At 41.6% G+C, this 27236-nt stretch overlaps 1 protein-coding gene and 1 pseudogene across 2 annotated transcripts in view; one reads left to right on the top strand and one right to left on the bottom strand.

Annotated features, from left to right (window-relative positions):
• The window catches only part of PPP3CA (protein phosphatase 3 catalytic subunit alpha), a 1090725-nt gene that overhangs the window by 165745 nt on the left and 897744 nt on the right, over nt 1-27236 (top strand). The window lies entirely within an intron of this gene.
• Nucleotides 20713-21352, bottom strand: LOC126027541 (PRELI domain containing protein 3B-like; annotated as a pseudogene).

Genomic DNA, 27236 nt, shown 5'->3' with positions numbered 1-27236 from the left:
GCACAGCACAGAAGATAGTCAGATAGTCGTGCTGGCATCTGAGTTTCAGCAGAGTTCAGCGGCTTCCCCGACTTGGCATCTTTATGCTCAGACTTTACTCTTCACTGTGGCTCATTACTTCAACTACTGGAGAGTTGAGATAATATGTAGACTCTATTTACTAGGAAAGTTTTGAAAGCAAGCTATTATTTAGCTCCTTTGCTATGCTTCTTGTAATCAAAGGTTTATTAGGCATGTGTAGATACCATCAGATAAGTCTGGCCTTCTCTGGTGAGTGGGAGAAGCAAGTGGTGCTCTGTAGAAGATTTTGCTTGGATTTTATTAACTTATATTAACCAGGACAACAACAATTAAAAGTTGCTAATGCATCATGTATAAGAACTTTTTAAATGAGCCATTTTATATCCCCAACATAATCTACTATCCCAACATACAAACATCAAAAGCCTCAAGGAAGGGCTGCAGCCATAATACTGAGAGCAGGGCACTTACCTGGCACATGGCAGACCTGAGCTTGATCCCAGCATCTCATTTGGTCCTCTGTGCACCACCAAGAGTCACCCCTGAGTGCAGAACCAGGAGTATCCTCTAAGCTTTGCCAGATGTGGCCAAAAAAACAAAAACAAAAACAAAATAAAAGCCTCCCGGAACAAGTTGATTATAATTATTATAATTATTTTTGTGTGTGTGGTTTTTGGGTCACACCCGGCATTGCTCAGGGGTTATTCCTGGCTCCAGGCTCAGAAATTGCTCCTGGCAGGCATGGGGGAGCATATGGGATGCCGGGATTTGAACCGATGACCTTCTGCATGAAAGGCAAACGCCTTACCTCCATGCTATCTCTCTGGCCCAATTATTATAATTATTAATAAGTTAAGTTATTAAGCTATTAATAAGTTAATTAAAATAATTATAATCATTTAACAAGTTAGAGTTGTGTTTTGGAAAACTTGAGCACTTTACCCTGCAGTCTGGGACTGTGAAATAGAACCATCAAAAGCATTTCTGAGAATAGTTACATTGTCTGACGCTCACCTCCTCTGTCCATGCCCACCCCCCACTAAGGAGCAGCCAGTGCAGTGCCATTGCCCTGTCAGAATCTCACCAGAGAAACAGTGATGGTGGTAGTCCTAGCATTCATTCACATAGGCCACTGTCACTTTTCCCTAGGGTTCATAGAGGACAAAGGCCTTTTTCCATCTTCTCAATGAGCTTAGATAAAGGACCTCAATGTATTTCTCAGTCATGATTTTCAGAGTCACATTTTAGTTCCAAAGACAGACCTTAATGCAGAGTCCAGCAAATGTCTATCGGGAAACTCTATTTGACTTCACTGACGCTTCCTTGGAGGGTGGCAGCAGAGGACCTTTAGCAATGCTTAGAAGCCTGAGGGGCCATTCCTGCTATGCTCAGTCTATGAAACTCTCTAGGTCTCTCAGAGATGGTCCAGGGTAGAGTCCTTTAGCAGCCTGACTCTCCTCAAGAGACTCTGGAGAAAACTGAAAATTGGGGAAGGCAAACCAGGTTATAATATCAGAAAAAGAAAAGGCTGAACTCCTGCTGGAGTCTCTGTACACCTGGTGATTTGTAATCCTGGGACAAAGTGACCAAAAATTTGTGGAAGGACCAGAGCAGAGAGGGCATTTTCCTTGCATGTAGCCAGCCATGTATCCCCAGCATCCCATATGACACCTCAAGCCTGCATGGAGTAATTTCTGACCACAAAACCAGGAATAACCCCTGAGTGCTGCTGGATGTGGTCTGAAAATAATACAAAAAAATTTTTTGTGGTACTTGTAGTGTTCCACAGATACTCTTGAGCTTTATTCCAGAATTCAGCTCAGCCATGTGGAACCAGTTTAATCTCTCTAGGTGTTGCTGATATGCTTTGAAGCTATGTTCAACATAGCCCTGAGCAAGACTCTGCCAGCTCAAAGTGCTTCCGAGACTGTCATTTAGCTGCAACCCAAAGCAAAACTTGAGGAATCCTTGGGATGAGAAAGAAACAGGCTACTCAGAAAGCATGGCCTTTATTATGTCTGTAGCTAGGAAAAATTTCCAAATATGCAAAGGAGCAGGAAAAATACCAGCCTTATGGTCACGACTAAAATCACCCAGAAATGGCAGAGTACAGAATCGGTATTAACTACTGATTCTAATAATACATTAGTGTATTATTTACACTCAGGAAACAAGGAGAAACATAGAAGGAATTGCCAAGTCAGAGATGAGGACTACATCTGAGTCCTGTTATTCCTCGCTGTTTTGGTCTGTCTAGGACACTAAACTAATGACACTGCACACTCTCCTACCGAAGTAACAGGAGGCGATTACTGTGAGCCTTGGTGGATAAAATATGCACCAGTCATCACATTACCTTGTCTTATATGTGCTTAAAGATGCCCTGATTTATACATTGTTATCAATACACACTGTGTCCACAACCTGTAGTCCCCCATGATAGATTGAATAAAACTCATTTAATGTGTATTTTTCTGTGTGTTCAAGCTTGTCTTTCTGCACTAGAAGCACCAGATTGTACTACAAAACCATCACTGAGACTTTCAAATAGTGGCACTACCAACAGTGACTGACTGTGTAAGAAAAAAAGTACAGCACTCAGCAGAGAGAACAAAAGGCACCTGTGTGCAGCAAGAGAGCTGAACTAAGGCACCATGTCACCTCCTCTGTCCCAAGCATGAATGATGCAGAGATTTGCAAGATCTATGCAGTGACCATGCAGCACTGCAGAGAGGAGCGAGTACAGTGCAATTTGTATCACAAGACAATGTTTGCATATTGCCTCTTTCGTAAACAGGTCCTCAAATTTATATAAAAACTTCATAGGCTGGAAGAGTTGAACATTATTTAAAAAGAATGAGGTTGGAGGCACATTGGTGGTATAGGGGCGAGCAAAGCTGCCTTCCAAAGAATGAGGTTGGAGGGCTTCCATGAGTCACTTCCAGGACAGATGCAAGTGCTACAGTAATGGAGACGAGATGAGGACCGACCTGGAGGTCCAGAGGATTGAGTACAAGATGAAGAGAGCAGAAATAGATCCTGTAAGACACTGGGTACAGCAAAGAAAAGGTATTTCTGCTAGAAAAAGCTTGTTTTGTTTTGTTTTCAAAACGCTGGGAAAATTAGTTATCTGTATATGCCAAAAAGAAAATAATCTTTCCATGTATGCCCCCACAAATCTATACTGGGCTTGTAAACTCACCTCCATGGAAGGCTCTAGGGAAGGCAAGTCATCTGCAGATGAGCCATACAGAGGATGAAATCAGGCCGAAAATGGAGCACAGCACAGAAGACAGGCAGATAGGGGTGCTGGCATCTGAGTTCCAGCAGAGTTCAGCGGCTTCCCCTTTCTGGGCATGTAAGCTCAGCTCCAGGGAAGGCTCCAGGGAAGGCGAGCCGTCCACAGATGAGCCACACACAGGATGAAATCAGGCCGAAAATGGAGCACAGCACAGAAGATAGTCAGATAGTCGTGCTGGCATCTGAGTTTCAGCAGAGTTCAGCGGCTTCCCCGACTTGGCATCTTTATGCTCAGACTTTACTCTTCACTGTGGCTCATTACTTCAACTACTGGAGAGTTGAGATAATATGTAGACTCTATTTACTAGGAAAGTTTTGAAAGCAAGCTATTATTTAGCTCCTTTGCTATGCTTCTTGTAATCAAAGGTTTATTAGGCATGTGTAGATACCATCAGATAAGTCTGGCCTTCTCTGGTGAGTGGGAGAAGCAAGTGGTGCTCTGTAGAAGATTTTGCTTGGATTTTATTAACTTATATTAACCAGGACAACAACAATTAAAAGTTGCTAATGCATCATGTATAAGAACTTTTTAAATGAGCCATTTTATATCCCCAACATAATCTACTATCCCAACATACAAACATCAAAAGCCTCAAGGAAGGGCTGCAGCCATAATACTGAGAGCAGGGCACTTACCTGGCACATGGCAGACCTGAGCTTGATCCCAGCATCTCATTTGGTCCTCTGTGCACCACCAAGAGTCACCCCTGAGTGCAGAACCAGGAGTATCCTCTAAGCTTTGCCAGATGTGGCCAAAAAAACAAAAACAAAAACAAAATAAAAGCCTCCCGGAACAAGTTGATTATAATTATTATAATTATTTTTGTGTGTGTGGTTTTTGGGTCACACCCGGCATTGCTCAGGGGTTATTCCTGGCTCCAGGCTCAGAAATTGCTCCTGGCAGGCATGGGGGAGCATATGGGATGCCGGGATTTGAACCGATGACCTTCTGCATGAAAGGCAAACGCCTTACCTCCATGCTATCTCTCTGGCCCAATTATTATAATTATTAATAAGTTAAGTTATTAAGCTATTAATAAGTTAATTAAAATAATTATAATCATTTAACAAGTTAGAGTTGTGTTTTGGAAAACTTGAGCACTTTACCCTGCAGTCTGGGACTGTGAAATAGAACCATCAAAAGCATTTCTGAGAATAGTTACATTGTCTGACGCTCACCTCCTCTGTCCATGCCCACCCCCCACTAAGGAGCAGCCAGTGCAGTGCCATTGCCCTGTCAGAATCTCACCAGAGAAACAGTGATGGTGGTAGTCCTAGCATTCATTCACATAGGCCACTGTCACTTTTCCCTAGGGTTCATAGAGGACAAAGGCCTTTTTCCATCTTCTCAATGAGCTTAGATAAAGGACCTCAATGTATTTCTCAGTCATGATTTTCAGAGTCACATTTTAGTTCCAAAGACAGACCTTAATGCAGAGTCCAGCAAATGTCTATCGGGAAACTCTATTTGACTTCACTGACGCTTCCTTGGAGGGTGGCAGCAGAGGACCTTTAGCAATGCTTAGAAGCCTGAGGGGCCATTCCTGCTATGCTCAGTCTATGAAACTCTCTAGGTCTCTCAGAGATGGTCCAGGGTAGAGTCCTTTAGCAGCCTGACTCTCCTCAAGAGACTCTGGAGAAAACTGAAAATTGGGGAAGGCAAACCAGGTTATAATATCAGAAAAAGAAAAGGCTGAACTCCTGCTGGAGTCTCTGTACACCTGGTGATTTGTAATCCTGGGACAAAGTGACCAAAAATTTGTGGAAGGACCAGAGCAGAGAGGGCATTTTCCTTGCATGTAGCCAGCCATGTATCCCCAGCATCCCATATGACACCTCAAGCCTGCATGGAGTAATTTCTGACCACAAAACCAGGAATAACCCCTGAGTGCTGCTGGATGTGGTCTGAAAATAATACAAAAAAATTTTTTGTGGTACTTGTAGTGTTCCACAGATACTCTTGAGCTTTATTCCAGAATTCAGCTCAGCCATGTGGAACCAGTTTAATCTCTCTAGGTGTTGCTGATATGCTTTGAAGCTATGTTCAACATAGCCCTGAGCAAGACTCTGCCAGCTCAAAGTGCTTCCGAGACTGTCATTTAGCTGCAACCCAAAGCAAAACTTGAGGAATCCTTGGGATGAGAAAGAAACAGGCTACTCAGAAAGCATGGCCTTTATTATGTCTGTAGCTAGGAAAAATTTCCAAATATGCAAAGGAGCAGGAAAAATACCAGCCTTATGGTCACGACTAAAATCACCCAGAAATGGCAGAGTACAGAATCGGTATTAACTACTGATTCTAATAATACATTAGTGTATTATTTACACTCAGGAAACAAGGAGAAACATAGAAGGAATTGCCAAGTCAGAGATGAGGACTACATCTGAGTCCTGTTATTCCTCGCTGTTTTGGTCTGTCTAGGACACTAAACTAATGACACTGCACACTCTCCTACCGAAGTAACAGGAGGCGATTACTGTGAGCCTTGGTGGATAAAATATGCACCAGTCATCACATTACCTTGTCTTATATGTGCTTAAAGATGCCCTGATTTATACATTGTTATCAATACACACTGTGTCCACAACCTGTAGTCCCCCATGATAGATTGAATAAAACTCATTTAATGTGTATTTTTCTGTGTGTTCAAGCTTGTCTTTCTGCACTAGAAGCACCAGATTGTACTACAAAACCATCACTGAGACTTTCAAATAGTGGCACTACCAACAGTGACTGACTGTGTAAGAAAAAAAGTACAGCACTCAGCAGAGAGAACAAAAGGCACCTGTGTGCAGCAAGAGAGCTGAACTAAGGCACCATGTCACCTCCTCTGTCCCAAGCATGAATGATGCAGAGATTTGCAAGATCTATGCAGTGACCATGCAGCACTGCAGAGAGGAGCGAGTACAGTGCAATTTGTATCACAAGACAATGTTTGCATATTGCCTCTTTCGTAAACAGGTCCTCAAATTTATATAAAAACTTCATAGGCTGGAAGAGTTGAACATTATTTAAAAAGAATGAGGTTGGAGGCACATTGGTGGTATAGGGGCGAGCAAAGCTGCCTTCCAAAGAATGAGGTTGGAGGGCTTCCATGAGTCACTTCCAGGACAGATGCAAGTGCTACAGTAATGGAGACGAGATGAGGACCGACCTGGAGGTCCAGAGGATTGAGTACAAGATGAAGAGAGCAGAAATAGATCCTGTAAGACACTGGGTACAGCAAAGAAAAGGTATTTCTGCTAGAAAAAGCTTGTTTTGTTTTGTTTTCAAAACGCTGGGAAAATTAGTTATCTGTATATGCCAAAAAGAAAATAATCTTTCCATGTATGCCCCCACAAATCTATACAAACCAACTCAAAATAGTTCGCAAACAGAAATTTAAATCCTAAAATGAGAAATCTATAGAGGAAAAGCGAGGAGAAAAATGTTTGTGGCATTCCACATGGCACAGACTTTGTAGGTACACTGTCCAAATTATAATTCTTTAAAAAATAATTGGGATTTATAATATATCAATGCTAATATCATTAAGAAGACTGACTCAAGTTATTGACAATTTCTGAACCAGCAGAGAACATTTCCTATTGTAAGAGGTAAACCTCTCTTCCTTGTCAAAAAAAAATGGCAGCTGCCCTGCAGGATGTTAACTGGTGGAGAGCTCAGACATTCACAGGGAACCTTACTTCAAGAGGCTTTTGGCATTGTAGCATCTCCAGTCACTCTGGATATCCACCTTCACCAGTAAGTATCCACCAGTTTTGCCCCACAATGCAGCAATGTTTTCACCTGGCGAACAAACTGATTTGTATAATACCCATTACTCAAACCTTAACTATGTTCCTCTCTGTCTACAAACAGTATTTGCAGCTGAACTCTTCAGCTGAACTCTACCACGGCAAGGTCCAGCTCCACAAGCTTCTGAGCTCTGCATGCTGCCTCTCCATCCCAGAATTGCCTGACTAAAATTCGGAGGCCTTTGTGGAGGCAGGCAGGTTCTCCTGTCGTCCAGCCAGGTTCTGTAGTCTCCACATTTGATCTGTGTCCTCACAAGGGGCCCAGCTTCTTAGCTCCTGAAGCATGCAGCAGCTTACTTGGCCACACAACTTGTAGCACAGTAGTCCCACAGAAAACTTGATGGGGAAGATGCATAGAAGCCCACCAAGCCCAATGAGCGAGAATAACAGAGGGGTCAAACAGCACCAGCCAACTCAGTAAATGCTCAATTATTGCAGTCATGTCACTGTAAGGATGTTTAATGGGATCAAAGAAACAATAGCACAAGTAGTCAATGAAGGCAGCAGTGCTGAAGAAAGAATGAGTGCTGAAATGAGAAATCTACGTGCAGAAATGAAGATCATGGTAGGTGTTATAAAAAAACTCAACAGAACTCCTGACCAGCAGATTGACAGCAGCTAAACTCCTGATCAAGGAACTCCAAGATGAAATGGAGAAAACCTCTAGGAAACAGGAGAAGGTGGGAAACAAGTCTGAAAAGAACCATATACCAGAGAGCTATGGGATGAACTCAAGAGGAACAATACAAAAATCACTGAGGTCCCTGAAAAACAGGAAGATAAATTTGATGAAGAAATAGTATTTAGAGGCCAGAGAGATAGCATGGAGGTAAAGCATTTGCCTTGCATGCAGAAAGATGGTGGTTCGAATCCCAGCATCCCAAATTGTTCCCTGAGCCTGCCAGGAGCGATTTCTGAGCATAGAGCCAGGAGTAACCTCTGAGCTGCCAGGTATGACCCAAAAACAACAACAACAAAAAACAAACAAACAAAAAAAGAAATAGTATTTAAAGAAGTTATAAACTGAACTTTCCTAGACTTGAGGATTATAGGTTCTGATATCCAAGAGACCCCAAATGATCCAAGAGAAAAATAGACTCAACTAGGAAAACTCCAAGATACATTGTACTTAAAATTTAAAAAAAGGGTCAAAGATATAGAAATTGGAAGTAGCAAGATAAATAAAGCAACTTATAGATAAAGGAGATTCCATAAGATTCAATACAGATCTATAAAGTGAGACTATTAGCCAAAAGGGAGTGAAGGAATATAGCACAAAAACTCACCAAAATGAACACCACCCCAAGAATACTTGAACCAGCTAGATTCTCCTATTTGAAGGAACAGTGCATATAAAGCTTTCGGAACAAGTAATAGTTTTGGAAATTTATAAACTTAAAACAAGCTCTACCAAAAGTGTTAAAAAGAGCCTCTTTAAAGGGCAGGACCAACTCTCAGCATGGAGCTCAGTCATAATGCTCCTGGGTATCCTCTATTAGATTTAGGGGGCTATGTTTACTCTCAGCTTGTTGAAGGAGTCTATACTTTCTCAATAATGAATTAATGTCTTGCTTATATGGAATGTTCTGGTCTTACCAGTCTTTTCAGTATTCTCTTTCTTAGGATAAAATAGTTTGTACTTTATTAGGCCTATTTATATCTTCCCTTTTAAGTTTTATGAATTATCTTCACTTTTAGTAAATTTTTTAAATTAATATCTTTATTTAAACACCTTGATTACAAACATGATTGTGGTTGGGAACTTCTAGTAAATTTTATAGTTGTGAGTTTTACCCATTTATGCAAATTCTAAAATAAATAAATGGAGAATTAAAAAATAACTATTTTATTTCTAATTGGGAAGACAGGATTATTGCTGTAATAAGATCCAACTACAAATTAAAAATATGCAATATATTTTAGAGACCAGAGCTGTAAACTTAACTATGTTAGTGATAATAAGCATTGTGCTATATTGTAGTAAGTGATTTTATTGTATTTACATATGTTAACATTACTTGTCAACCATCACAAGTAGACTTTTATTAATTTATATTTTGATGTTTGCTTTTGCCATTTCTTTTAAGTTTTTTGGGGGCAAGTAATATGGAATAATATTTTTATGTGTCTGCAAAGGGGGACAGATTGTGGGGAGACTGGGAGGGAAAGTCCTATGGGTGGTTGGGACTGGTGCTGGAATATTCTATGCCTGAAACAACTTTATTATAAATAACTTGGTAAATCATGACATTATAAACTTGACTTTTTAAAAGAACAGTGTTTGCAGATAGAGAAGTGAATGCTGATTTATTATCATACAGATTTTGGAGGTGTCATTTTTGTCATAACAGAAAGAAAATTCCTCATAGGTTTTAAGTTTTGTATACTGTAAACCACAAAGGATGTACTTAAAGCTTTGTCACTAGATTTGTGGTTTTTTAAGTAATTTATTGGACTAAATTGTTGGTGATTTTGAACAATTTTTAAAATTATAGATGTTTTATCTCTGAGAAGTTTGTAATATTAGCATTTTTCTCACCAACTATTTCTTTGCAAGCATTTTGTTGTTGTTGTTTTGAACCACACCCAGTGGTGCATGAAGGTTACTCCTGAATCTGTGCTCAGGGGTCATTCCTGAAAGTGCTTGGGGACCATATGGGATGCTAGGGATTGAATGCTCCTGAGAACTCTCAGATTGTCTCATTTCTGATATCCAGCTGGTGATTTGCATTCTGTATCTAAAATATATTGCATTAATTTTAATTTATACTTGGGTCTCTTTGTGGCAATACTTCTGTCTTCCCTATAGTCAGAAAACTACTTTTTAATTCTTTATTTTTCAGTTTATATGAAATGGGTAAAGCCTGTAATTGTAAAATTTATCTAGTGAAGAGAAATAGTAAATTTACTGCGAAATGATGACCACAATAAGTTAAGTAGACTCCCATGACTGTAACACAGTTAATGCATTATATAATATATAATATTAATATATGTATAAATAAATATAATAATAAAATAAAATATAAATAAATAATTTATTGTTTTTTGAACTTGAAGGTGGTAGGTACCATAGACCCCTTCCGCCATTGCAGCATCTACCTGAGTTTGTTTCCTCAGTCTTCTCCTTTAAGTGAGATTACTCTGGGATCTTCCTTTTCTGTTCACTGTCTTTCACTCAGAGCAGCACGCTTGAAGGTGACCCATGCCAGGCACCCCAGGCCCTCCTAGCTAATCTGCTCCCTAGTCAGCACAGGCCCCTTCCAAGTCCACCGTCTGCTTCCACATGATATCCACATAAGTGTAGGACAAACAGAGGAGTCCAAGTGTCTTTACTTGGCTGTTGCAGAACAACCCTTGATGGGGTTGACTGATGAAGGGATGGAGGATGAGGTCTTTGTCCTCCAGCTCCGACCACGCGTCTGTAACCCTGTTTAGCCGGCGGTTCTGAGGTGAATGAGGCAGGTATAAAGCTAACAGGCAGTCAGGCTTCTGAAGGTGACAGCTTTATTCCGTGCATAAGGCTGAAGCCAAAAGCCTCAGAATCAGCCCCTGGAAAAAAGCCCCAGTCTTCCACAGACCCTTGCTTTTATACATCATAATCAGGTACCACCCTATGGTGGGAGCAGAATGCCAGGTCACACCCTAGGGTAGGACACAATCACCGATCAGGGTAGGATCAGTAACATAATAATCCCTTGGAAATGTTTACATACACAACACTTGGCATCTCACTGTGAGCTCATGCTCTGGTCCATGTGTTATTTCTCTGTAGTCGCACACACTGGATATTTTTGTGCTGATAAAACATGGTCTGTTGGGTCTGCATTGGAGGTGTACAAAGCCAGAACCCGTAGCAGTGCTTGCTGACTGTTCTGTTTTCTCCTTTCAGTGAGAAATAATATATTGGATACACTCATGCCTCTGTATCCTCACTTATAAAATACACTGAAGGGTTCCATTGCTTCAGTTTTGCAGGCCACAGTTAACCTTCATCTAAGTAGAAATCTAGTATGGGAAATGAGGTGGAGCCTTAATTGTGAGACGGAGAGGAGAGAAATGGCTCCAGATGGTCCATTTTATACATTTAATGTCACTGCTTATGCTGATAGTAGACCTGAGAAAACTGGCTATACTGGAGGTGTTTTGTTAGGCAGCGTCAGGTTAAAGCTGGTTTATTCTGTGAGCCCTGAAGGCTAGACTACAAAGTTACTTTGAATTCTCTCATTATGTGACAGCAGAACTGAATATGGCTGATTAAGCAGGCCGATTGAGTCTTCAGGCGAGTCCAGAATGGCACGGCCCGGTCAGCAGGCCCTGCTGCTGTCTCAATTGCTGTTTATGAAGTCTAGGTTTGCAGTAGCCAAAGACGCTCCAGGTTCTGCGAGCTTTGGGTGAAAGCTGCTAAACTCCATCTTTTAAGGCAGTATAAGACTTTTATTTAACTCTGTGGAACACAGTGAGAGGCAGGCAAGGAAAGGCAGTTTTGTAGGCTGACTAGGAGTCAGCGCAGGCCTGAGCGGCTGAGGTGAGGAGCGACTCCACTGTCGCGGTCGTCTCCAATGGAAAAGTTCACAAGGTGACTGATTTCAGACAGGAGAGGGCTGGGACACTCCTGGTAGAACTCAGGGACTAGTCTGAGTTCTATGCTCAGAGTGACCCCTGACCCCAATCCCCAGCATCATCTATTGTTCCTCTGCGTTCAAGCAAAGTCACTGCTGAGCACAGAGCCTGGAGTAGCCCCTGAGCATTGTTGGTCCCGACCCAAATACCCTTCCTTAACCCCCTCGAGATGACTTTCCCATAAACATTGCTTGGACATCCTCTCCTGACCCCTGCCGTTGGCCTCTATACTTAGGTCTCCGTTGTTCTGGTCTCCCCTCTCTTGAACCTGGAATCCCAGAAGCTTGCCTACCAATGTCAGCCCACCTAAGACTCTATGACGTGGGCTGCAGATCCTACAGGCTGACAGTATTCCTCTCTTCCCCTGGCCCCTATTGTCTAGTCCTGGCCGAGGCACTTGTATCTGAGATAGACCCTTGGTCCTTGCTACTTTCCCCAGGGGGACTTCGAGCTGTGAGGACTAACTCCCTTCCCCAGAGCCTTTGAGCTAGGGAGCAGATAAGGGGCTGAGCTGGTGAGGCACAGGACCCAGGTGGAGATAGCAGCATCCTGTCACCAGCAAAGAAGTCCAGGCCAGGATATCCCTGCCAAGTGGCACCTAGATCAGAGGGAGAGACTTGCACTTGGAATTCAGAAAAGCTGTTGCTTCCAGATCCTTCCAGCTACTGAGTTATAAAATCGGGGTTCTTGCCCAGTCATATCTGACCTGTAAGTATGCAATGTGTTACATATGGGCTAAGATAATAGTTTATTCACCTCAAATTTAAATGTAACTTGTACTTTTGTTTGCTAAGTCTGGCTAGATAGTATAGCTCTATTTATAGTCTGGCATTCAGAGAGGGTTCTATCGAAGAGGATTTTGTGATTGGACATATCGTGGCTGTTGAGATACTGGAAGAGCCTCGTGTATTGGAACGTAGTTCAAACGGAATGATGAGAATGAAGATGGAATAAGGAGTGAAGTTCTACTGTGATTCCATCTGAATTCAAGATTGAATGCTTGGATTTCTCAAACATTCACATCAGGAATGACAGGTTAATTTATAGTGGGAGGAAAGCAAGTTGCATTCAAGAATTAACAGGAATGACAGTAGAGGTTGATTCCTTATCATACTATCTTAGTGGCTTCGTTGTGATTTAAAATCCTGGCTCATGGGTGTTGGAGCTGAAACCTTGCAGTTGCTATCACAACACTCTAATGCCTTTCTCCTGTTACCTTTCAGTAAAATGATTACAAATTGTCTCCATGGGCCAGGAGAGCCTGGAAGAAACTGCTCTGAGTCCTGTGGAACTTGTTTGCCCAAGATTCAGATTTATGACCGTGGCTTCTAAGTAAGTTTGTGATGTGACTGAAGATGCTATGAGTGTTGATTTTAAATTCACGTAGGCAGAGAAGCCTTTCTGTGGAAGTTCCCCAGTTCCGTAGAACCACTATTTTTTTTCCAGTTTTGGGGCCATACCCAGTGGTTCCCAGAAGATACTCCTGACTCTTTGCTCAGAAATTACTCCTGGCAGGCTTGGGGGACCATATAGGACTCTGAGGATCAAACCCAGATTGGCCACATGTAAATCATATGCCCTACCTGCTCTGTTATTACTCCAGTCCCAACATAGCTCAACTTTTTTCTCTGCAGCTGCTGTTTTCTTTGTGTATTTATAGCTTCCCTGAGGCTGGATCCCTCTGAACACTTTCTCATTCAGCCATCATCAGAGCTGGTACACTCACTCCTACCACCCCACCCACAGCTCTTCAGAGCCAAGTGTTCCTCAGCGTTGGTGCATGGTGCACCCTCGAGCAGATGCTCAGAGCCAAGCTCCTGTGTCAATGCTCTGACCTCAGCTCAGCCCTCATGTCTCTGGTGGTCCATTGCACCTACATGAGTGTGTCTATCCATGTACAGTTCAATTGTACAAGTAAGTGTGCAGTGAACAAGCTGATGGTGATTGGTTCATGGCTAAGTATATGCTGGTGGCTGTACTAAAATCAGGGCTGGCAGATGAGATGGGCACATGCCCAGCCTCAGAGGGCACATGGTTTGACAAGGTATTGCCTCATGGCTGGAAAAACTGCCTGAGAGCCAGAGAACTAACTCAGAGATTCTTGCCTGGCTGATGTAGTCACACCTCAGCAGAGAGTCTCTTCATGGAAGTTTTTTGTTGGGGATATAGCATTGCACTGCTCCAACAAAGCATCTTCTGTTCATCATCTCCCAGACCCACTTGTGTTGCTGCTGCATATACTTAACCCACTTGGAATAGAGCAGTGTTTGCTCATGTAACAAGATGATTCTCCCTCCTTATGCCTTTGAGGGGGCTAGAGCAGAGACTGAAACAGATGTTGAAGCCATTTCTAGGCATAATATTTCTCCTTGATATTCTCCTAAAATAATGTGCCAGCAACCTGTGGCCTGAGACAGAAGCTTACCTAGAAGCTTGTTTGTGGGTTCCTGTTTTCTATAGCCTTCTGGGCTGCTACTCTAAGATCTGCAGAGAATCCACATCTGCTCAATGGCAGCAGAATAGAACACCAGCTGGGAAAAGCTTCCCAGGTCAAACAGAGGAAGAACTAGGCTCTGAAAATGTCTGCCAGTCTGCTTAGGCTGGGGAGGAGAATAGGAATGTGGAACTGGGTGTTTAGTACATTGAAACCAGTACTTGAGAAACAACGGGTTTCTCTGGAGTGAGCAACATAAGAAGGCTTGGTCATGTCCCAAAACACTGTCAGGCTACTGGAGGAGGCAGAGAGTGGGCTGCCAGGGGAGCAGGACAGTCAACTCAGGGATCACTGAAAGCCCCTAACTCCAAGGGGACTTATAGTTAGAGCTGACTTTTTAAAGCAATTTTTATTTATTTATTTTTAAGATTATTTTTATTGTGACCAAAGTGAATTACAAGTCATTCACAGTAATATTTAAGGTACATAGAGACATTGAATCAGGGACATTCCCATCACCACTGTTGTCCTCCCTCCACCCCTGTTCCTAGCATGCATCACATATCCTCTTCTTTTGCTGCCCCCCCACCCCCGGTTGCTAGTATTACTGGTCCCCTCTGTGTATAGCTTGTTGTAGATTCTGTTGTTGTTGACTATGTATTTGGTGTTTAAATCTGATAGTTTTTTTTATTTCTACTCAATGTTCATTTGACTGTTTGGTCTGGTTGTTGTTGACTTTGTATTTGGTGTTTAAGTCTGATAGTTTTTTTTTATTTCTACTCAATGTTCATTTGACTGTTTGGTCTGGTATCATCCATTCCCCCCCCCCCCTCAATTTATGAAGCAGGACAAGATGATCCAAGTTTTGTGGTTTCTGTTTTGAAAAAAAAGAAAAAAGAAAAGAAAGAAAACAAAAAATAAACAAACTAAAAACCAGAAGGAGGTTATAAATATTGATTTAAAAGAAGAAAGGGGAAAAAAGAAGAAAAACATAATAAAAAGATAAAAAATGCAAAAAACAGAAACAAAAAACAACAGAAAACAAAAATCAAACCAAAAAACCAAAACCAGTGACTACAAAAAAGCACCACAGCAATAAAGACAACAACCAAACAATTACCACGAGCACAAAATAAAAAGAAAAAAAATAAGTTGTGCTTTTTTTGCATAGGCACTGTAAATATTGGGGAGATTAGAAAGGGTATTCCCTTGGCCTAAAAGATACAGGGTTTCTTTGCCCTTGAAGCATACTGTCATGGGAATAACTACAGGCTCCATACACACCCTTTTTCACACTCCCAGGTCTTTTTATGGTGCCAGGAAACTTTCCGCTCAGCTGTGGATGATAAAGTCAGGCCTCTGTAACTAGAGATTTTGGTATTTGCACAGGTCACAGGATGAAGCCTGGGATAGAGTCTTTCTTTATGGTTCTAGAAGCTCTGTTCCATCGCTGTTGTTGTAATCAATCTTCTGTAGTTGGTGGTCTTGGTTTTTGCACTGCTCCTACGATAAAGCCTAGAGTAGAGTCTTTCATTATGTTTCCAGAAATTCTAAAGTTGACTTTTTATCTTCAGATTCAGGTAACATCCTAGCAGGTCTTTCTTTGTAGTTAGCCCATTCTACATTTAGTACTCAAATGCAAAGGATTGTAAATAGGTAAAAATCTGTAGCAAAGAAAGACCCAAGAATTCTTAGACAACCTATTTTCAGGCTCATTACAGTTTCAATTACCAAGCATATAGAGAAGAACTGGAGGTCAATGGAATGGAATACAGGACTCAAAAATATACTCAGATATCGATTGTCAATGGATTTTTCACCAATCTGGCAGCAGGGGAAAGATGGCTTATTCTACATATGGTATTGAAAGAATCAGGACAGTAAATTGGAAGAGTGGAGCTAGTTCCTTTCTTCAAATGATCAGTAATTGCTACTTGAAATATACTTAAGAGCTGAGATAAAATTTCTAGAATATACTGATAACTTTTGACTTGACAGAGTTGTCCAAATTACAATGAAACTAGGAGTAAGACCAAACTGGGCTTCTTACAGTTAAAAAAATGTTGAAGAGCATCAACTCATCTCTCCAATGAGTTTCTGAGATTGAGAAGTGGGCTTTCTCTGCTGCTGGAATTGTCTTTGGCTACTGAGATTTGTTCAGTGCTACATAGGGAAAATGTGCCTGTGGTGGGCATGGGGTATAAGCAGGGGTCGGGGGCTCCAGTGCTGCCTGCACCTCTGCCCCACACACCAGGCTGTGCCCAGTGTCAAAGATGGCAGGCACGCCCTGCCTGAGCAGTTATCCACCTCTCATGGCTTTCCCATTATTTCTTCACTTGTCCTCTCTCTATAGCCTGACTCTTAACAGTGTTGCTACGCAGCTCTTCCCATTAGCTTTGGGGGTTTTGGGGTTCCTGCAAGTGTTCTCAAAGCTCCTGTAGGTGCAGGCCACACTCCCATTTGCTGTTCTTTGCTCCCAGGAGGGGAGAGTGTGTTGGTTTAATGCTCAAATTTGCCACATGGGGGTTGGTGTGAGCCTGAGCACCTTGCTTAATCACTGTTAGCAGGCAGAGGAATCCTACATAGAGGTCCATTTTGCAAAAGATGCCTACCCTGAGGTTTGGGACAAACCCCAAAGTCAGGCCTTGGGGCCAGCCCTACCACAGTGCACCCAGGGCCTGTGTGGTGAGTGGGAAGGGCAGCAGCCTCCTTGTGGAAAGTCCAGCATTGCTGGTTCCACATTAGCGCAGCTGTTGCCCCCCTCTCCGAGGTGTCAGCACAGGGCTGCGAGTTCCAGAGCCCGACTCTGCCCTCACTGATAAATTTTTCACCAATCTGGCTGCAGGGGATGGCATGTACCTCCGAACTCCATTTCTGAACAGTCTCACAGCTGTTGAAGCCCCTGTTCTAGCTGGGTCACCATCTTTTCTTAGTCATGGGCTGAGCCCACAGAGACCTGGGGGTGAGGAGGGAGTGAATGCCACGGAACCCCGACTCTGTACTAGATTTGAGGAGAGCACCTTTCCAAAGCATTCCCAGAACACTGTGCATGAGAGGAAAGTGGGGTTGACCTAGCCCGAGGTTGATGAGCTGTTCTCTACCATGCCCCAAACACCAGCTCTCTGGGCTGTGTGTGAGGCCACGGTCTTGGGTGGGCTTCAGTGACCGATTTTGGGTCATGTGTGGTTCTGGGACCTTGGATGGGCCTCAGTGACTGGCTTTGGGTTGTGTGTAGTTCTAGGACCTTGAAAGTTCCCTGCCGGGACATGTTCAGTGCTTGTCTTTGCCAGTCTGCCCTGGCTCACTGGCTGTGAAGTGGAGGCCACCTACTGGCGCTTCTACTTAAATAGAGCCCTTTGCCCTCAGTTGTATAGCTGTTGGCTGAGAACTTTCTCTGTGGCAGAAGGGGAAGGGCAAGCTCCCATGGAGCAGTAGCCTTGGGTTCAGCTCATTGAGGATTTATGTCTTCATAAATTTATGAAGTTTCTTGTGTGTGTGTTTTGTTGTTGTTTTGTTGTTTTTTGTTTGTTTTGTTTTGTTTTGAATTTTGGGTCATGCCCAGCAGTGCTCAGGGGTTACTCCTGGCTCTACGCATAGAAATCATTCCTAGCAGGCTCGGGGGACCATATGGGATGCCGGAATTCGAACCACCATCCTTCTGCATGCAAGGCAAATGCCTTACCTCCATACTATCTCTCTGGCCCCAAATTTATGGAGCTTTATGTCTTCTGAAAGTATCAGCACTAAGGATGATTGTGGGATGGACTCAACCTAGCACCTCTTTTAGGTGCTGAAAGATGAGGGAATGTGTGTGGCCATTGGAGCAGGAGCAGCTTTGGGAAGAAGGCAGCTACTCTGACCACACTGAGCCTCTTCTAGTCTGGTCAATAGAGGATGAAATCTACTCTGCCATTAGAAATAGAAATATTTTTGTTCTGTTCCAGTATATTCTTTAAAACGTGGAGCCAGCAGTGTTGGAATCACCACGAGGAGGGATTTATGGGATAAGAAAATGTGAAAAGTGCTGTTTTCTCTTTTTTATACCTCAGTTGCCAAGATATATGGCCTTGAATTTTTTTTTTTTACTTCCTATCATTCAGCACATTAGAGACAGAATAAGTTAGCTGGGAGGGGTAGAATAGACTGTATCTTTGCTTTCTCCTTCAGTTCTTCCTTCAGCCTCGTACTGTGTGAGTTGCAGAGTCAAATGAGAGTATGGAAGAAGAAACAGAGTCTTTTATTTGTTTAATACTGGTGAGGCACACATTTAGGCACTGATATCTCCAAAGCATTGCTCTCTGGTAGAGGGTGTTATTGCATATAAAGTAATGCTCTAGCCTAGATCTGAGTCATAAAGCATTCCAAGCTCCACAGAAGTGCTGTGGATAGAGAAAGTTGGGGGAGATGTGTGTGTGTGTGTGTGTGTGTGTGTGTGTGTGTGTGAGAGAGAGAGAGAGAGAGAGAGAGGGAGAGAGAGACAGATAGAGAGAGACAAAGACAGAATACAGAGAGAGACATGGCAGAGAAAGGAAGAGAAAGAGGGATAATAGAGAAAAAGTGAGCACAAATATTTTTACTTGTAGTTACTGGGAAAGTTTCCTGGAGAAAACAGTATTTCTATCAATGCTTTATTAGAATTTAAGATTAGAATTTTTACAGAAGTTCTGTTTTTTAGGGGAGATTCAGTTCAAATAAGTTAAAACAAAAATTTGAGTTGTTTATGATAAGCATTTGAAAGGAATTAGTATTGAAAAATTGAATCAAGCTGACAAATGTGGACAGAAGGCATAATACAGGGATGCAGCCACTTGCCTAGTTCACAGCTGACTTTGTTTGATCTAGGCACCATATATGTCCCTCTGAGTACTATCATGAGTAATCCCTGAGCACAGCTGATTGTGGCCTCCAAACTCACCCAATTCCTCCCCCAAAATAAGGAGGACCAATATACAGTAAGAGCCTTTATACATAAAGGTCAACATTTGGGGTACTTGGAAGTCTGGAAAGGCTGCAGATGCCTGGCTCTTCAAATGGGGTCTGTAAGTCCAGGGCAAGATTTTTTATGGCTGTGCCAGCTCGGTGGTGAATGAGCTGGTGAGGAGGAGGAGATTGAAGATTGGGATATCAGGCACCAGGTTAGGTGGGCTGGTAAGTGTGAAGTGGGCTGAGGTGGAACAAATCTAAAGTGTGAAAAGATATGCAGAGGTACATGAAGCATGTAGGGACCTGGTTTCTCATCCTACCATGCCCTTGCCAGGAGCTGATTCAGGTGGGAGGGCAGAGACACGGATCTTGGGGTGGTGGAGAGGTGAACCTTTGGAATGAATAATTCAGAGCAGGAGGGTGCTCCCTCCTTCAGAAATTCTCTCCCACAGGGAGGTCAGCACAAGAAAAATCATGTCTGGATCCAAAATTGAGTATGTGTCAATAATGAAACAAATATGGCTTAGAGGAGAGCTTGCTTCACAGGAGTGAGTTTTATTTCTACTCATCATTTTCTTTGTACTCATTCACATCTGAATGACTAGCAAGACATAAAACTAGCTCCTATGGCTCGTTTTCCATCTCCCAATATTCCATTAGGGGTGGGGCTGAATGACAGGAAATGTCAGGCCACCTTCACACAGCTAATGCAGATATTTACAATACTGGCAGAATAATAAGACACGTTTGGAATGGCAGCAGGGTGTGAGGGTTATGATACATTCCTGCAGTTTTGGAGGCAACCAAGATTTCATTAGGAGCTTATGGAGAATCTTGCATTTCTGTGCATCTTTTTTTATTCTGAATTTTTTTTCTGGTAATGACTATTTTTTTCAGTTAACATAACCAACCCAAGGTACAGCATATTAAATCATAAAGTATAAATCCAAGGAAGGCAATAACTTTACTAAGTTACAACACTTTGGTAAATCAACAAAGTACTTTTTTAATACAATAAAATCATTCTTTTTGTTTGGGTCATGTTTTTATACCACAACGATCATTTTTCACTCCAATGAGATCATTTTCAGTACCAAATCAAAACATTGGTTTTCAATAGTGATTTACAGAAGAGCAAATCTTAGACAAATGTGTTTAGATCAGACATTTTCTTCATTTACAGTGAGCTCCCATGAGCTAGCTCGATCCTTCCTGAGGCAGGAAAATGGGTGGATGAAGAGGTGGCTAGGCCTCTTTTGCCTTGCTCCAAAGCTGGGGAGACTTCCCGGGAGTGGAAAGCCTTATGACAATTTTCCCTCGGGAGATATGGCATGCCAAAGCCAATCTTGGTTGTAAAGAAATTGCTACATTTTTACAGTAAACACTTGGGAATCCTCAAAATCAAAATGGTAATTTTAGCAATACTAATGGACAGTCCCTTTTTAGTTAGAAGCCCTGATCACTTTGTATTGATAAGAAGTCACATAAACTTGGTTCAGCTTATTAGAAATTTCTTTTTTTAAAACTACATCATAGTTTGTATTTCTCAAACAGCAAATAAAAATCATCACCAGTTTGCTGAAGCTCAGGGAAAACACTGCAATGGCTGATTATCATTTCTCTGCAAACACCATGGTCATCGTGGGCGTTCTAATGCTGCCTCTTACCAAAGCTGTCAATTCTTCAGTCGCAACAGTTAATTATGAATGACCCATTTCACTGCTTCACGGTCTTTGCTGGCATTTGAGGAGATGGTGGTCACCATCAAGCCTTCAAGGCAGCTGCTGAGACTGACGCCCTTCACATCGATGATGGCTTCTTGCATGAGAATCGTTTTTTTCTGGGTGTTGAGGATGTGGTTTGTATATGTCTTTCATCTATATTTGTATTTCACCATATTTGTAAATGAAATATTGGTGGGTTTCAGCTCCATTGTTTTTTCAGCAGGGTTAACTACAGAATGTTCTTGCATGTATGTTTTGGTTCTTGCTGCACCAGTAAGAGACTTGACAATAGCTGGCAGGCCTCACTCAATGCTGAGAGGAGCAGGCTGTGCAGCTTCCCCAAGGCATAAACATTCCTGCCTAGCACGCCCATGCCCACCACGCTGGGGTTCATGGGGTTCAGGTACTTTTGCATGGCAGTCATCAACACAGTCTCCCATGGGTGGTCGAAGATGGGCTCTGAGGTTCAGATCTTTCTGAGTTTTATGGCATTTCTGTGAAGCTGTGAAGGCAGAAGTCTCTGGGGCATCACTTAATTAAGGGTGTGACTTTATACCAGAAAATGGTAATTTTCTCAGCATAGGTTAAAATTCATATTGTTGTATCCCCCAGATCAGATCCCTTTGCCTTGGGAACAAGAGCAAGGTGAAGAATGTGTGAATGTAGCTGGATGTGTAACTCCCAGAAGAAGAGAGTTTTTATCCCTGTGGTTTGCCATGGATGTTGGCAGTTAGGGTCCATATCTCTACCTGCCCCAGCCAAGCTGGCCCAAGTGCTTTCTTTGGAGCTTCATTGAAGTTGGAAGGACAGGCTGTTAGTTTGCCTTTTCTCTCCCCTCCCTACATCCTGTTGGAAACAGAAACAGAGCAAGCAGAGGACATTTCACTTGGTATGCATTGTGTTTTTTTGGGGGGCCACCCTGGCTTGCTCAGGACAGTGCTCTAGGATCTTTAGGGACACACCTAAAAGTTCTGGATGGTGCCAAGGCTGCCTACATGCAAAGCATATGTTTTAAGCCCCACACTTTCTCTGTGGCTCTTCCTTTCACCTCTTAAATTAGCTGTAGTGCAGTTCTGGAGGAATAGCACAACAGCTTAGAACATCTGCCTTGTAAACACATGATCATGTGTTCAAATCTCTAGTGTGCACATGGATTGGGCATGATCCTGGCTGCTCTGCCATTGATGATCCCCAGCAATGTAAGTGATTGCTCACCACACTCAGTCAGTTGTGTGTGAGCACCACAAAGAGGGGATGACCCCTGCTGAATACAATGATACAATGACCAGAAATGTAAGTACTATGGACAGAAAGTGTAACCCCTGAGAATCCCATATATGAGCACCACAGGTACCTCAACTAAGACTGTGACTCCTAGAAGCACATGTACAAGCACTGCAACTTAAGGAACAAAACCATCAGTGAACACCATGTCTGAGTAGGAGTCTGTACCCTGACTCATGGCCCTTGGATAACTCAAAGCTGAACAAGTGTGTGTACCACAGTGAGTATCTTCAACACTACAATGCCAGCAACAATGAGATGAACAAGGGCTGGAGGGGACTTAAAACATTTAACAATTAATTTGTAACTTAAAAATTGGATAAAATATCAAACCAAAAAGGGATCTACAAGGATCTCTGCTACAATGCTTTCCTTGTTGTACTTGTGTGTTGAGACAACACCTCTCATCTTAGTGCAGATTTTGATTCTTCTGACTATTTCTTCTATGGTTCAGTGCTATTTCACTGTCTGGTCGATCATTTTAGACCTTTTGTGATAAACGAGTCTATCAGATGTTAGAGAGGCTGTAAAATAAACTGTAAAATAAAAATACACAAGTTGTGAGATCACCTTACATGCTGTATTTTTTTGTTTTTGGGTCACACCCAGCAGTGCTCAGGTGTTACTCCTGGCTCTATGCTCAGAAATCGCCCCTGGCACGCACAGGGGACCATATGGGATGCCAGGATTCGAACCACCATCCTTCTGCATAAAAGGCAAATGCCTTACCTCTATGCTATCTCTTCAGCTCCATGTGCTGTATTTCTAATCCCTTAAGCAGATGGGTCTGAAGGAACAGGATATCGGTGAAGAAATAATCAATCAAGCCAGTCAGGAAAAGATGATGATGGTGTCTGTGTCCTTTTGCCTCATGCTCTCTCCTCTGCCAACAAGTCAGAACTCCTCCTTCTTTGTTAAAATCAATTCCCCATACCAGGAGGCAGAAGGTCCAGAGAAAAACAAAAGTACTATTCAGTGGACTATTACATATCAAACGAAGAGGTTTAGGGAAGGGTGAAGTTGGGAGAATATCTTTGTTTGAGGTTGATAGCTTGATGTCATCTTACAAATGACTTCTCCTAGTCTCCTACTTTATATTATGTTTTATATTTCAAATGGATTATTTTGGATTTTTTAGTGATATAATTATTTATATTATAATTATAGCTTACATTATATTTATAAAAATATTTTAATATTATAATATAATACATAATCATACGATATAATCAGAGAATTAGTAATATAACTTAAATTTTCTTTTTTTACATATTTTATTTAAACACCTTGATTACATACATGATTGTGTTTGGGTTTCAGTCATGTAAAGAACACCACCCATCACCAGTGCAGCATTCCCATCACCAATGTCCCAAATCTCCCTCCTGTACTCCCCTGCCTGTACTCTAGACAGGCTTTCCATTTCCCTCATAAATTCTCATTATTAGGACAGTTCAAAATGTAGTTATTTCTCTAACTAAACTCATCACTCTTTGTGGTGAGCTTCCTGAGGTGAGATGTAACATCCAGCTCTTTTCTCTTTTGTGTCTGAGAATTATTATTGCAAGAATGTCTTTCATTTTTTTAAAACCCATAGATGAGTGAGACAATTCTGTGTTTCTCTCTCTCTCTCTCTCTCTCTCTCTCTCTCTCTCTGAATTATTTCACTCAGCATAAGAGATTCCATGTATAGGAAAATTTCATGACTTCATCTCTCCTGACAGCTGCATAATATTCCATTCTGTATATGTACCACAGTTTCTTTAGCCATTCGTCAGTTGAAGGGCATCTTCTGGTTGTTTCCAGAGTCTCGCTATGGAAAATAGTGCTGCAATGAATATAGGTGTAATGAAGGGGGTGTTGTATTGTATTTTTGTGTTCCTAGGATATATTCGTAGAAGTGGTATAGCTGGGTCATATGGGAGCTCGATTTCCAGTTTTTGGAGGAATCTCCATATCGCTTTCCATAAAGGTTGAAATAGATGACATTCCCACCAGCAGTGGATAAGAGTTCCTTTCTCTCCACATCCCCACCAACACTGCTTGTTCTCATTATTTGTGATGTGTGCCAATATCTGGGGTGTGAGGTGGTACCTCATAGTACTTTTGATTTGCATCTCCCTGATAATTAGTGATGTGGAGCATTTTTTCATGTGTCTTTTGGCCATTTGTATTTCTTCTTTGTCAAAGTGTCTGTTCATTTCTTCTCCCCATTTTTTGATGGGATTAGATGTTTTTTTCTTGTAAAGTTCTGTCAGTGCCTTGTATATTTTGGAGATTAGCCCCTTATCTGATGGGTATTGGGTAAATAGTTTCTCCCACTCAGTGGGTGGCTCTTGTATCCTGGGTGCTATTTTCTTTGAGGTGCAGAAGCTTCTCAGCTTAATATATTCCCATCTGTTAATCTCTGCTTTCACTTGCTTGGAGAGTGCAGTTTCCTCCTTGAGTATGCTTGTAGTCTCAATATCCTGGAGTGTTTTGCCTATGTGTTGTTCTATATATCTTATGGTTTCGGGTCTGATATTGAGGTTGTTCATCCATTTGGATTTTACCTTAGAACATGATGTTAGCTGGCGGTCTAAGTTCAATTTTTTGCAAGTGGCTATCCAGTTGTGCCAACACCACTTGTTGAAGAGGCTTTCCCTGCTCCATTTAGGATTTCTTTCTCCTTTATCAAACATTAGGTGATTGTATGTCTGGGGAACATTTTTTGAGTATTCAAGCCTATTCCACTGATCTGAGGGCCTGTCCTTATTCCAATACCATGCTGTTTTGATAACTATTGCTTTGTAGTACAGTTTAAAGTTGGGGAAAGTCATTCCTCCCATATTCATTTTCCCAATGATTCCCTTAGCTATTCTAGGGTGTTTATTGTTCCAAACGAATTTCAAAAGTGCCTGATCCACTTCTTTGAAGAATGTCATGGGTATCTTTAGAGGGATAGCATTAAATCTGTATAATGCCTTGGAGAATATTGCCATTTTGATGATGTCAATCCTGCCAATCCATGAGCAGGGTATGTGTTTTCATTTCCATGTGTCCTCTCATATTTCTTGGAGCAGAGTTTTATATTTTTCTTTGTATAGGTCCTTCACATTTTTAGTCAAGTTGATTCCAAGATGTTTGAGTTTGTGTGGCACTATTGTGAATGGGGTTGTTTTTTTAATGTCCATTTCTTCCTTATTACTATTGGTGTATAGAAAGGCCATTGCTTTTTGTGTGTTAATTTTGTAGCCTGCCACCTTGCTATATGAGTCTATTGTTTCTAGAAGCTTTTTGGTAGAGTCTTTAGGGTTTTCTAAGTAGAGTATCATGTCATCTGCAAACAGTGAGAGCTTGACTTCTTCCTTTCCTATCTGGATTCCCTTGATATCTTTTTCTTATCTAATCACTATAGCGAGTAGTTCCAGTGCTATGTTGAATAGGAGTGGTGAGAGAGGACAGCCTTGTCTTGTGCCAGAATTTAGAGGGAAGGCTTTTAGTTTTTCTCCATTGAGGATAATATTTGCCACTGGTTTGTGGTAGATGGCCTTAACTATATTGAGAAAGGTTCCTTCCATTCCCATCTTGCTGAGAGTTTTGATCAAGAATGGGTATTGGACCGTATCAAATACTTTCTATGCATTTATTGATGATCATGTAATTTTTATTTTTCTTGTTGTTGATGTTGTGTATTATGTTGATAGATTTACGGATGTTAAACCAGCCTTGCATTCCTGGAATGACACCTGCTTGATCGTAGTGGATAATCTTCTTAATGAGGCATTGAATCCTAATTGCTAGGATTTTGTTGAGGATCTTTGCATCTTCATTCATCAGCTATATTGGTCTGTCATTTTCTTTTTTCGTAGCATCTCTGTTTGATTTAGGTATCAAGGTGACGTTGGCTTCATAAAAGCTATTTGGAAGTGTTTCCGTTTGTTCAATTTTATGAAAGAGTCTTGCCAGGATTGGTAGTAGTTCCTCTTGGAAAGTTTGAAAGAATTCATTAGTGAATCCATCTGGGCCTGAGCTTTTGTTTTTGGGCAGACATTTGATTACTGTTTTAATTTCATCAATAGTGATGGGGATGTTTAGATATGCTACATCCTCTTCCTTCAACTGTGGAAGATTATAAGATTCAAAAAATTTATCCATTTCTTCCAGTTTCTCATTTTTAGTGGCGTAGAGTTTCTCAAAGTAGTTTCTGATTACCCTTTGTATCTAAGCCATATGAGTAGTGATCTCTCCTTTTTTATTCCTAATATGAGTTATCAAGATTCTCTCTTTCTCTATCTTTGTTAGGTTTGCCAGTGGTCTATCAATCTTGTTTATTTTTTTAAAGAACCAACTTTTGCTTTCGTTAATCTTTTGTATTGTTTTTTGGGTTTCCACTTCATTGATTTCTGCTCTCGGCTTTGTTATTTCCTTCTGTCTCTCTATTTTTGGCTCACTCCCAAGAGGTTCATGTGGCAGGACAGTAGGCAGACACACACAGACAGCACTCACAATTTTTCACTGTCGGGCCCCACTGGGCAGGCGTAGTTTTGTAGATTTTCCCAGCCTGACATCACAAACAGGGGACCTGGCTTCTGCAAAGTACTGCTTATAGCAGGTTTTCACATTATGGAGCAGTTCCTTGGCGTTCCCACCTAGAATGGGCCTCTGGGAGAGCGAGTTTTCTGGAGCCTCTTTTCGGCCCACTCCCAAGAGGTTCATGGGGCAGGACAATAGACAGAGACACAGGCAGCACTCACAATTTTTCACAGTTGGGCCCCACTCAAAATGGATTATTTTGTAACCCTGAGTAGTTTAGTGACAATCACTTCTAATTATTACTCATGATCTTACATTGTACAAAATTCCAGTTTGTAGAATGTTGTTATTACTGCTACCATTTTATTCCTACTTGTAGGCTTCTTCCATCTGATCTTTTATATTGTCAAGTTGGAAAATTTTCATTCTTTGACTCACATAGCAGTTTTCTCATTTCAATATAGAGATCTTTTTTCATTAGACTTAATAAAAAGGGGCTTGCATATCTATCTTATTTGACATTTTAATTATATTTTCTTTATACATTATTTGATTTCTGCTTTAATTTCTCATAGCCTCTATATTTTTAGATCTGTAGTCCATCTAGGCATTCT

The sequence above is a fragment of the Suncus etruscus genome, chromosome 14 (genome assembly GCF_024139225.1).
Source record: "Suncus etruscus isolate mSunEtr1 chromosome 14, mSunEtr1.pri.cur, whole genome shotgun sequence".
In the NCBI taxonomy this organism is placed as follows: Eukaryota; Metazoa; Chordata; class Mammalia; order Eulipotyphla; family Soricidae; genus Suncus; species Suncus etruscus.
This window is presented reverse-complemented; position numbering and strand designations above follow the sequence as displayed.